Source organism: Microcebus murinus, chromosome 23, assembly GCF_040939455.1.
Source record: "Microcebus murinus isolate Inina chromosome 23, M.murinus_Inina_mat1.0, whole genome shotgun sequence".
In the NCBI taxonomy this organism is placed as follows: Eukaryota; Metazoa; Chordata; class Mammalia; order Primates; family Cheirogaleidae; genus Microcebus; species Microcebus murinus.
This window is the reverse complement of record NC_134126.1, coordinates 16001593-16014960: the sequence shown is the minus strand read 5'-3', so window position 1 is coordinate 16014960 and position 13368 is coordinate 16001593. Positions and strand designations below refer to the sequence as shown.

General features: G+C 34.5%; 1 protein-coding gene across 1 annotated transcript in view; it reads left to right on the top strand.

Annotated features, from left to right (window-relative positions):
• Positions 1-13368, top strand: part of XPR1 (xenotropic and polytropic retrovirus receptor 1) — a 185649-nt gene that overhangs the window by 116570 nt on the left and 55711 nt on the right. The gene's annotated exons all lie outside the window — the stretch shown is intronic.

Below are 13368 nucleotides of genomic sequence, written 5' to 3'. Positions count from 1 at the left end.
CAACTTCACTCCCACCATTAAGAAATTGTATAGCAGCAAGGGAGGCATAATCTTAATAAATCTACCCCAAAGAATTTGACATACCCTTCAGTAGCATTTGACATTGTCAGTTGCTACTTTTTGAAACGCTTTATTTGACTTTTTTCTGGAGAATCCACACTCAACTGGTTTTCCTATTAAATTTCTCTGGCAGTTCTTTCCCAGTCTCCTTTGCTAGCTATACTTTTCTTTGTGACAGTGAAATGTTAGGGTGTACTGCTAAGCCCAATCCTTCAGTCTCCTTTGTTTATATTCAGTTCCTACCTAGACAATCTTATTTAAGCCTATGGCTCTAAATACCATCTATATGCTAATGACTCCCAAGTATATATCCTCACTCTTCTGAGTGATATCTGATTGGCTACTTGGATATCTAGTTGACATCTCAAACTTACGTGGACAGAAGAGCCCTTGATTTTTACCCCAAATATGCTTTCTTTTCTGCATGATAATCACTTTTCATCCAGTTTGTCTTTCCGCTCATATTCCATCCTCAATCCATCAGCAAATCCTATTGCTCTGTCCTCAAAATATGTTCTAAATTTGACCACTTGTCACTACCTCCACCAGTGCCATCCTTGTGTAAGCAACTATTTCTTGTTTAGTGTACTACAACAGCCTTTTGAACTTACCTCCTTCCACCACTCTTACATCCTATATAGCCACCAGTATCTTTTTTTTTTTAGTGTAAATTAAATCATGTCATTCTTATATTCAGCATCTATTCGTGGTTTCCCTTACAGTAAAATTTAAACTCCTTACCATTGCCTACAAGACCCTACAGGATATCACCCCTGTGGGCCTTTCTGACTTTATATCCTGTCATCCTTCCCTGCACTCAGTTTCACTTGGTTTCACTCTGTTTCCAAACACACTTTCGTTATTAGTATTCCTGGGACACATCAAGCTCATTCTTATCTAAGAGCCTTGACAGTTGCCTAAAGGGCTCTTCTGCAAGATGTCTGCATAGCTTACTCCTTCACTTCATATAAGTCCCTATTTAGATGTTATAGTCTCAGTAAAGCCTTCCCTGATCACCCTCCTCTCTAAAATAATCTCTAGCCCTTTAGCCTCCATTAGTTTTCTTCAGAGCACTTATAATTACATAGTATTATATTACATATTTGTTTCTTATTATTTGTTTTCCCACTGGAATGTAAACTCCTTAATACCTGGGCTTTTGTCTCTCCTGTTTACCATTGTATCTCTAGCACCTACAACACTTCTTACAACATAGCAGGGGCTCAAAAAATATTGGAAGTTTGAATGCATGGAAGAAAGGAGAGAGATGAAATTAAATGATATATAGAAAACATACCCACAATTAGCAATAAGATAGACACAAATCTCAAAGGTTCTTACAGTTGAAGACTTATAATTTAGGGACAAATAATCTTGGTATACCTCCAGAGTCTGTGTAATTATGCTTATAGTGATAACTGTGAATCATTAATACGGACCAAATTTTTCCCAGTAAAGTCTGCAAAGAAATATGATTTAGAAATAGATGTTATTATATAAATAACTATTATATTATGTTTTGTCCTTCTATTAATCATAATAATGGCTAAATAAGAAAGGTTTATATCACTGTCTCAACTAATAATCTTGATTACGGGGACTGTGTAGTTTTCATTTTTGTGTTTCAAGTTCCTAACAGTGCCAGGCTGATAGCGGATATTTGAGAATTAATTTACTGAACTCATTATTCTGCATAAATAGTCTTCTTAAGACTATCAATTGTATATTATGATTTTTTTTTTGAGATAGTGTCTCACTCTGTTGCCCCAGGCTAGAGTGCAGTAGTGTCATCATAGCTCACTGCAACCCCAAATTCCTGGGCTCAAGTGATCCTTTGGCCTCAGCTTTCTGAGTAGCTGAGACTACAGGCGCGTGCTATAATGCCTGGGTAATTTTTCCTTTTTTTGTGGAGGTGGGGTCTCACTCTTGGTCAGGCTGGTCTTGAACTCCTGGCCTCAAGCAATCCTCCTGCCTTGTCCTCCCAAAGTGCTGGGATTACAGGTGTGAGCCACCATACCCTGCCTGTATATTATGAAATTATAACCCAAGTTGTGATGGCTTTTAGCATATGAATTTTACTTTTAACAATGTGTTTTCATATGTATTGTTAGAGTTCTCTTTACTACCAATTACTAAAAGTCAACTCTAATAATTATTGTCTACCCTTAGCTCATGATTTAATATTGATATAATTTATGATCATCTTTTGATCTAGTTCTTTTTCTTTAGGATTATTACAGTCTACTTATGTAGGATATATGGAAATATATAATTAAAAAACCTAGATCTAGCTATTGTGGAAAGAACAAAAGGCCTGCCTGAGTTTCAGTCTCAGCTCCACTGATAGTTGTTTTGGCTTTAAGAACATTACTTAATTTTTCTAAAACAGTTTCCTCTGTTAAATGAGCTTAATGTAAATTTGCAGGATTGTTTTAAAAATTTATTCATTCATTCATTCAACAAGTAAATTTTATGTGTCTCACAATTATGCTTGATACCCATGAGTCTTTTTTCTTTAATTTTTATTCTTTTTCTCATTTGACTCTTGCTCTCTCCTCCATGACTCTTAAGATAAATAAGAGAATCTCTTTCCTTATGAAGTTTATCATGCCAGGGATATTAAGGCATATATTAAAACCTTGTTAATACACTTTAAGATAGAAAGTGTTAAATGTTCTAAGAAGTTCAAAGGAATAAATGATTACTTTTAAATTAGAGCATCAGAGAAGACTTTATGGAAGAAATGGCAATTTATGCTAAACATTGGTAGAATGAAAGGCATTTGGAGATTGGATGGAAGAGGAGGGTGTAGGTTATGAAGGAGAGTGGTGATAAATTCACCTAGGGTGAGGCCAGGCACAGTGCCTCACGCTTATAATCCCAGCACTTTGGGAGGCCGAGGCAGGGGGATTGCTTGAGGCCAGAAGTTTGAGACCAACCTGGGCAACAGTGAGACCCCATCTCTATTAAAAAAAAAAAAAAAATTAGCCGGGCAAAGTGACACTGCCTATAGTACCACATACTCAGGAAGCTGAGGCAGGAGGATCATTTGAGCCCAGGAGTTTGAAGTTACAGTAAGCTATGATGATGCTACTGTACTCTAGCCCAGGTAACAGACCATGTCTCAAAGAAAAAAAAAAAAAATTCACCTAGAGTGAAGGGGAGTGTTAGATGAGGGTGAAAACATAGCTTGAGACCACCTCATAGGGATCAGATAAGAAGTATAAGCAAAATGTGTTTATACTTATGAAGTACTACATCAATATAAGCTATATTACATATATGTTGTAGGGGTTGTTCTTTCTATAGAAAAATACCTTAGTCATTTGGTGGTGGAATTTTTTCTTTTATTTCCAAGATAAGCATGGTGAAGTGTGATTTATTCCAGGAACGCAAGGGCAGTTCAGCCTGCCCAAGTCAATCAATACATCACATCAGTAGAATGAAGCACAGAAACAGTATGATCATCTCAACAGATACAGAAAAAGCTTTTGATAAAATTCAATATCCCTTTATGACAAAAACTTTTAATAAATTAGGTATAGAAGGAAAGTACCTTAACAAAATAAAAGCCATGTATGACAAACCCATATCTCATATCTTACTAAACAGGGAAAAGTGAAAGCATTTCCTCTAAGAATTGTAACAAGACAAGGATGCCCACTCTTATTCAACGTAGTACTCTCTTATTCAACATAGCACTGGTAGTCCTAGCCAGAGCAATTAGGCAAAAGAAAGAAAGAAAGAAAGGATGTCCAAATTAGAAAGGAGAAAGTCAAATTTTCACTGTTTGCTGCTGACATAGGTATATATGTTTACCTAAAGTCTCTACCAAAGAACTCATAGAACTGATAAAGGAGTTCGGTAAGTTTACAGAATACAAAATTAATATAGAAAAATCTGTAGCATTTCTATACACAAACAATGAACTAGCTAAAAAAGAAATCAAGAAGGCAATCTCATTTACAATAGCTACCAAAAAAAAAAAAATACCTAGGAATAAATTTAACCAAAGAGGTGAAAGACCTACATGGAAAACTACACAGTACTGATGAAAGAAATTGAAGAAGATACAAACAAATGGAAGGACACCCCATGTGGAAGAATTAATATTGTTAAAATGACAATGCTACCCAAAGCAACCTACAGATTCAATGCAATCCCTATCAAAATGCCATTAGCATTCTTCACAGAAGTAGGAAAAAAAGTTAAAATCTATATAGAACCACAAAAGACTCCAAATAGCCAAAGCCATCCTGAACAAAAAGAACAAAGCTGGAGATATCATATACCAGACTTTAAAATATACTACAGAGCTGTATTAACTAAAACAGCATGATACTGGTTTAAAAACAGACACACAGACTAGTGTAACAGCATAAAGAACCCAGAAATTAATCGATATATCTATAGCCAACTGAGTTTGGACACAGGTGCCAAGAACACTCATTGGGAAAGGCTAGTCTCTTCAATAAATAGTGCTGGGAAACCTGAATATCCATAGTCAGAAGAATGAAACTAACCTCCGCTGCCCTCACCTCTCACCCTATACAAAAATTAACTCAAAATAGATAAAAGACCTAAATCTGATACCCCAAACAATAAAACTACTAGAAGAAAACATGGGAAAAATGCTTTAGGAAATTGGTCTGGGAAAAATTTTATGAATAAGACTTCAAAAGCCCAGGCAAAAAGAAAAAAGCAAAAATAAACAAATGGGACTATATCAAACTAAAAAGCTTCTGCACAGCAAAGGAAACAATCAGTAGAGTGAAAAGACAGCCTACTTCCAGAATATATGAGGACCTCAAATGTCTCAATAGCAAAAAACCAAACAATCCAATTTAAAAATGGTCAAATGATCTGAAGAGACATTGCTAAATAGAGGATGTACAAATGGCCAACAAATATATGAAAAAATTCTCAATGTCATTATGCGTCAGGGAAATGCAATCTCACCACAGTTAGGATGGCTGTTATCAAAAAGATACAGAATTAAAAATGCTGGTAAGGATGCAGAGCAAAGGGAATTCTTATGTGCTGTTGATGGGAATACAAACTAGTACAGCCACTATGGAGAACAGTACGGAGGTCCCTCAAAAAAAGCAAAAATAGAACTACCATATGATCCAGCAATCCCACTACTGAGAATTTATCCAAAGAAAAGGAAATTATTATATCAGAGAAACATCTGCATTCCCATGTTTATTGTGGCGCTTTTCTCAATAGCCAAGATATGGAATCAACCTAGGTGTCCAACAACAGATGAATGGATAAAGAAATTATAGTATATGTATACCATGGAATACTATTTAGCTATAAAAAAGAATGAAATTTTATCATTTATGGCAATGTGGATGGAACTGGAGGACATTATGTTAAGTGAAACAAGCCAGTAACAGAAAGTTAAATACTACGTGTTCTCACTCATATGTGGATGCTAAAAAGAAGTTGATCTCATCGAAGCAGAAAGTAGAATAGAGGATACTAGTGGCTGGGAATGGTAGATAGAAGGGAGAGAGAGGGAGGGATTTGTTACAGGATACAAAATTACAACTAAGGAGGAAGGATAAGTTCTAGTGTTCTATACCACTATTGTTAACAATAATACATAGTTTCAAATAGCTGGAAGGAAGATATTGAATATTCCCAACACAAAGAAATGATAAATGTTTGAGATGATGGATATGCTAATTACCTTGATCTGATCACCATACTTTTTTGTTTGTTTGTTTTTCTTTTTTTGTTTTTTATTCTGAGACAGAGTCTTGCTCTGTCACCGGGGCTAGAATGTAATGGCATCATCATAGCTCACTGCAACCTCAAACTCTCGGGCTCAAGTGATCTTCTACCTCAGCCTGCTGAATTTATTACTGTACATTATATATATTGAAACATAGATATGTACCCCATGAATATATACAATTATTATTTGTCAATTAAAAATTAAATAAAATTAAAAATAAATTCAGGACACATTGAAGTTTTCTTTTCTTTAGTAAATATGAACTATGTTTTCATGAGACAGTGTGATTTGGTTTTTTGTTTTTGGGGGGTTTTTTGAGACAGAATCTCTATTACCTGGTCTAGAGTGCCATGGTGTCAGCCTAGCACCCTCAAACTCCTGGGCTCAAGCAGTCCTACTGCCTCAGCCTCCCAAGTAGTTGAGACTACAGGCATGCGCTACCATGCCCAGCTAACTTTTTCTATATATTTTTAGTTATCCTGCTAATTTCTTTCTACTTTGTTTTTAGTAGAGATGGAGTCTCGCTTTTGCTCATGCTGATCTTGAACTCCTGAGCTCAAACGATCCGCCTGCTTTGGCCCCCCAGAGTGCCAGGATTATAGGCGTGAGCCACCATGCCTGGCTCTGATTTGTTTTTTAATGTGTGTGGTTTATATATTTAGTTTTGTGCATTATATTCTCTCACCATAGTACCCTTCTTTGTTTGATTTTTGTGTGTCATATGGGGGAGGGTTAAAGCCAGCCATCTATGCTTATTTATCTCCCAGCGGGTGCCCAAAAGATAACAGTGTTGAGAGTTAGAGAGAAACATAGCAGTAGTAATGCATGTACAAACATGAATCTTTTTTTTCAAACATTCACATAAAAAAATGTGCATAATTGCTGTGGTTTCTCAAGGGAATATGACATAGTATTTAAAAATTTGTCTGAAAAATCATATATTCCAAATATTTCATGAAGATGAAAAGTTGCCTGTTAGATTTTTAAAAACTTGTTTCTCTTGTAGATTCCTAATAACCTTTACTTAATTTGGTATAATTACAGTATACCATATTTTGCTAATTGGTTTGACCATTTACAGTGGATATGAGGTCTGAAATAGGCACTGGTGCACTAATGGTAATATTATTAATTGTTTCAATCTCTTTAAGGATAATTTGGTAGTATATGTAAAAATTTTAAATACAGTCACTTCGCTTAATTTCTAGATAATTTCTAGAAATTTATCTTACAAACATACTTGTACATGAGTGCAAATACACGTCTGGAAGGGGAGGATATTCATTGCTCAAATAGACATCATTTGTTAGCTGTTTAAATAAATTATATTACTCTTATACAGTGAAATATCATGGAGATATTAAAATGAATGAAGTAGTGGTGAGAGCGAAAGTGGGCACAGCACTTTGGAGAACTGTTTGGCAGTCCTTATCAATACTGAACATGTACCCAGCTCTAATAGAAATGCCAGACTGAGTGCTGTGGCTCATGCCTATAATCCTAGCACTTTGGGAGGCCAAGATGGGAAGATCCTTGAGACCAGCAGTTCAAGACCACCTTGGGCAAAATGGACCTCATGTCTACAAAAAAATTTAAAAATTGGCTGGGTGCGGTGGCATGTACCCATACTCCTAGCTACTTGGGAGGCTGAGGTGGGAGGATCTCTTCAACCCAGGAGTTTGAGGTTACAGTGAGCTATGATGGTGCCGCTGCACTCCAGGCTGGACAGTAGAACAAGACCCTGTTTCTTTAAAAAAAAAAGCTTGTATTTATCCACCAAAGGACATGTGTGAGAATATTTATAGCGATACTATTTATAATTGTCTCCAAACTGGAAACAATCCAAATATTCATAAACAGTAGAATAAATAAATTACAGTGTATCTGTATCCAGTGGAATAGTCTACAGTCATATGCCACATAACAACATTTTGGTCAACAGCAGACTGCATATATGAAGGTGGTACCATAAAATTATAATGGAGCTTCACACAGAGAGGGTCTGAGGGGAAGAAAAAAAAGATTATAACAGAGCTGAAAATTCCTATTGCCTAATGACTTCGTAGCCATTGTAACGTCATAGCCCAGTGCATTCATACTCTCGTGTTTGTGGTGATGCTGGTGTAAACAAACCTATTGCACTGCCAGTCTTATAAAAGTTTATGTACATAATTATGTATAGTATATCACACTTGATAATAAATGACTTATTGGTTTATGTATTTACTATACTTTTTATCATTATTTTAGAGTGTACTTCTTCTGCTTATTAAAAAATTAACTGTAAAACAGCCTCAGGCAGGTCCTTTGGGAGGTATTCTATAAGGCATTGTTATCATAGGAGATGACAGCTCCATGCATGTTATTGTCCCTGAAGACCTTCCAATGGGAGAAGATGTGGAGGTGGAAGACAGTGATATTGGTGATCCTGACTTTGTACAGGCCTAGGCTAATGTGTGTATTTGTGTCTTGGTTTTTAACAAAAAGCTTGAAAAAGTAAAAATAAAAAATTTTAAAATAGAAAAAAGCAAGCTTATAGAAAGTAAAAAAGTTAGTGAACTGTTATTGAAGAAAGAAAAAGTTTTTTGTAAATTTAGTATAGCCTAAGTGTATAGTGTTTATAAGATCTACAGTAGTATACAGTGATGTCCTAGGCCTTCACATTAACTCACCACTCCCTCATGTACCCAACCAACTTCCGATCCTGTAAGCTTCATTCATGGTAATTGGCCTATACAGATATACCATTTTTATCTTTTATGCCAGTTTTTTACTGTACTATTTCCATGTTTCGATACACAAATACTTATCATTTTGTTATAATTGTCTGCAGTATTCAGTACAGTAACATGCTGGACAGGTTTATAGCCTAGGAACAATAGGTTCACCTAACTGTACAGTGATGAGAATAATGAACTACAGCTACATACAAGAATGTAGATGACTCTCACAAATAATGCTGAACAAAAGCCAGACACAAAGAGTACATAATATATGATTTAATTCACATAGAGTTCAAAAACCAGGAAAAAATCAGGAAGCATTTCCCCTTGGGGGCTGGATAGCAATAGGAAAGGACATGAGGTGGGGATTCTGGGATGCTGATACTGTACTATTTCCTTTTCTGGGTGTTGATTCACTGTATCATTTTTCATCATACATGAAGTATTTCTTGAAAGATAATAGACAAAATTATATGATTTCCTTTAGAGAAGGGGATAGGGATCTGGAATGAAAAGAGGCTTCTCATATCCTTTATAACATTTGAGGTGCTTTTTCCTATATACATCTATTACTTGTTAAATTTTTTAATGTTCTTTTAAAGAAAACTGATTTGACAACTTGGTACAGTTTTGTACCAAGTTTGACAATTTTGTAAGTTTTAGTATGAGCTTCTGTTTTGGATTTTTTTTTAAACAGGCCCATATTGGTTTATGTGCAGTCTAGCCCCATTGTTAAGTGTGCAGGCTCTGGAGCCAAATGCAGGATTATTAAATCCTTGTGACTCTGGGCAAGGGACCTAATTTGACTAAGCCTCAGTTTCTTCATGTATCTGCTGAGGAAAACCAATTTATAGTGTTGCTGTGAGAATTAATGAAATTATACATGTAAAGCACTGAACACATTGCTTAGCCCAGAATAAATGCTTGATGTAAGTTAGCTGTTTTTTAACTAAAAATTCATGAAGCCATGGAGAGTTTGGAATGGAACCATGTATGTCTTACTTAATTCTTTGGGCCTGTGGATCACAGAAATGATATGCTTATTCTTTTTAAAAAAAGATACTGATTTATTTTGGTTTTTAATTCCTTGGAATTTTTCATGGTGACCTTGTCTAGCAACTAGCAAGAGTTATCATAGTTTAATCCCTAGGAAATCTGTGAAAACTTGTTCCAGGGAGATAACCTATGCCCTTGTGGTTTTAGACTTAAGTGCAGTTTGAAGTTTCTGATCTTTGACAAATAACTTGACTATTAACAATTAAGATTGACACTGTGTTTTTTGAACCATTTGAAAATAAATCAGTTCATTCACTTAAATGTAATCTTCTGTTTTCATTCAGAAGAATGTATCTTTAGCCTTTATTGTTCTGCAAAAGGTCATTGGGGTTTTTGTTGTTGCTGTTTTGGTTTTTTTTTACCAACTTTTCTTACAAATTGTGGAGTTCATAGTTGTTATTTTGTTTGGATCATAGTTATTGAAAGCCTTACAGATTTTCTCATTCTTAAGTTATCAAATAGAACTTGGTATTATAAATATGTATTTAGGTTTTATAAATGTATGTTACATTTCCTGATTGTGGCAATTTTCTTCTTATGTAGAATAGAATACTGCTGTTGCTAGGGTCATGAATATTTGAACTCTAACTAGGCTATTTAGCCTTCTTTTGTCTGTGGCCACAGATGTTAACTAGACAGAATTAGAAATTTTTGATATACTACAGCAAAGCTATCACTACCAGTAGTAAAACAGTTCAATGCATATGCCTAATACAGGAGTCAGTAATGTTGTCTTCAGATATATTTATTACTTTTTCCTTTGTACTTATTATTTTTTTATCAAGGTGAAATTCATATAATGTAAAATTAACCATTTTATTAAGGCGAACAATTCAGTGGGATTTAAGTACATTCACAATGTTGTACAGCCACCACTTTACTTAGTTTTCAAATATATTTCATCACCCCAAAAGGAAACCCATTTTCCATTTCCTTTTTCCCTAGATTGTTGGCAACCATAAGTCTGCTTTCTATCTCTGTGGATTTACCTATTCTAGATATTTCACATAAATGAAATCATACAATGTGAGGCATTTTGTGTTTGACTTCTTTGACTTTGCATATTGTTTTCAAGGTTCATCCATGTTTCAGCATGCATAAATACTTCATTATTTTTATGGCTGAATAATATTCCACAATTGGTTTATTCATTCATTCATTGATGGACATTTGGATTGTTTCTAACTTATGGCTATTGTGAATGGTGCTTCTGTGAATATACATATACATGGATTTGTTTAAATACCTGTTTAATTTTCTGAGGAACGATCAAACTATTTTCCACAGAGACTGTACCATTTTCTGTTTCTACCAGCAATTTATGAGTATTCCATTTTCTGTATATTCTTGCCAGTACTTGTTTTCTGTGTTTTTATTTTTTCATTATATCCATCTAAGTAGGTGTGAAATGGTATCTCATTATGGTTTTAATTTGCATTTCCTTAATAACTAACCACATTAAGGATTTTTTTGGTGTGTTTTGGGGTCATTTATATATTTTCCTTGGAGGAATATCCAAGTCCTTTGCCCATTTTTTAATTGGGCTGTCTTTTTATCGTTAAATTACAAGAGTTCTTTATGTATTCTTAATATTAGACCCTTATCGGCTAAATGATTTACAAATACTTTTTTCCCATTTTATAGATTGCTTTTTTACTTTCTTGATAGTGTCTGTTGATTTTTAAATTTTGATTAAGTCCAATTTATTTTTTAGTTATTACATGCACTTTTTTGTCATATCTAAGAATCCATTGCCAAATCCAATCTTTATCCTTAAGTTTTCTTCTGAGTTTTTTGGTTTTAGTTCATATATTGAGGTCACCAGTTTTGAACTAATTTTTATATATGATGTGAGATAGGGATCCAGCTTCTTTCTTTTGCATGTGGATATCCATTTGTTCCAGCACTAGTTGTTGAAGAGAATAACTGTCTTCACTGAATGGTCTTGGTATTGTTGAAAATCAGTTGACCATAGATGTATAGGTTTCTCTCTGGAGTCAGTCCTATTCCATTCATCTGTACGTCTGTTTTTATGCCAATGCCACACTGTTTTAATTACTATGGCTTTTGTATCAAGTTTTAAAACCACAAAGTGTGAGTTTTGTTCTTCTTTTTCCTTACTGTTTTGGCTATTTGGAGTCTCTTGCACTTCCAATGAATCTAAAGATTGATTTTTCCATTTCTGGGGGAAAAAAGGCCATTAGACTTTTGATGGGCATTGCATTAAATCTGTAGATTGCTTTGGGTAGTATTGCCACCTTAACAATATCAAGTCTTTGGGTCCATGAACACAAGATTTTTTTTCAATATTTAGGTCTACTTTAATTTCTTTCAGCAATATTTTGTAGTTTTGTTTTTTTTTTTTCTTTTCTTTTTTTTTTTTTTTAAGCTTTATAGGTCTTGTAGTGTAGTTTTTAGTATACAAGTCTTTTACTTCCTTGGATAAAGTTATTCCTAGATGTTTTATTCTTTTGGATACTATTGTAATTAGAATTATTTTCTTAATTTCTTACCATGTTTTCATTGCTGGTGTATGCAAACATTACCATATTTTATATTTTGTGTGTTGATCTTGTACTCTGCAACTTTGATAATTTATAACTCTAGTAATTTTATTGTGGATTCTTGGGGATTTTTATTATTTTTGTTTCTTGATTGTTCACAATGTATCTGTGGTCTTTGCTTAGGAATCAGGATGAAAAACTGTATACAGTTTTCCATTTATAACCTTCTAACTAATCTTGCTTTATACTGGTTCCCTTGCAGTTTGTTCTTCATGTAATAGCTAGAGTAGCCCTTTAAGGTAATGGATAAGGTCATGTCACTTATATGCAAAACCTTCCACAGGCTTGTACATCAGAGTAAAAGCTTAAATCTTGACAAAGACCTACAAAATCCTCTCTGATCTCTCTGATCTCCAACTCTTTATCACTTTACCTCTTGTTCATTCCAGTCATAGTGACCTTGGCCTGCTTCCTGCAACAATCTATCTAATCTATTGAGGCCCTTTGTACTTTCCTTCTACCTAGAACCCTAGTCCTCCAAATATTTCAGTGGTTCGTTCTCTGTCTCTTTAAGATCTCTGCAAATGTCATCTCCTGAGAGTCTTCCCTGACTACCTTTACTAAAATAGCACCTAATGTCATTCTTTATCTCCTTGCCCTACTTTATTTTTTCTTCAAACCCCTTATCTGACATTGTACAGAATAGAAATTTCCTGAAGATAGATATTTTGTCTGTTGTTTACCACTGAATCCTCAGGTTTTAGAATGGTGTCAGGTATAATAGGCACCTAATAAATATTTGTCAAATGAATTAATAAGTGAAGTTTCTTAAGTAAAAGTAAAAAGAAACTAATATATATGCAATATTCATAATGAGCCAAACATTGTTCTAGGCATTTTATATCTGTTGTTCACATTTAATCTTCTCAATAAACTTATGAAAATAGATATTATTCCCATTGACCAGGGAAACTGAGACTTAGAAAAATTAAATAATTTGCCCTACCCAGGATTTAAAATCTGGTCTATAGTACTTGATTACAGAGCAAAGACTTTCTCTACCCTGGGGTTTGTTTGGTTTTTTTGTTTGTTCTTTGGATTTTGAGACAGGATCTTGCTCTGTTGCCCAGGCTAGTGCAGGGCATCATCATAACTCACTGCAACCTCAAGGCCATTTTAGGTATAGGAAATAACATAAGTGAATATGAAAAGGAAACTTGTTACACAGATAATAAAATTTATCAGGCACTGAGAATTAATGTTTAGGGGTGCTGTGAGA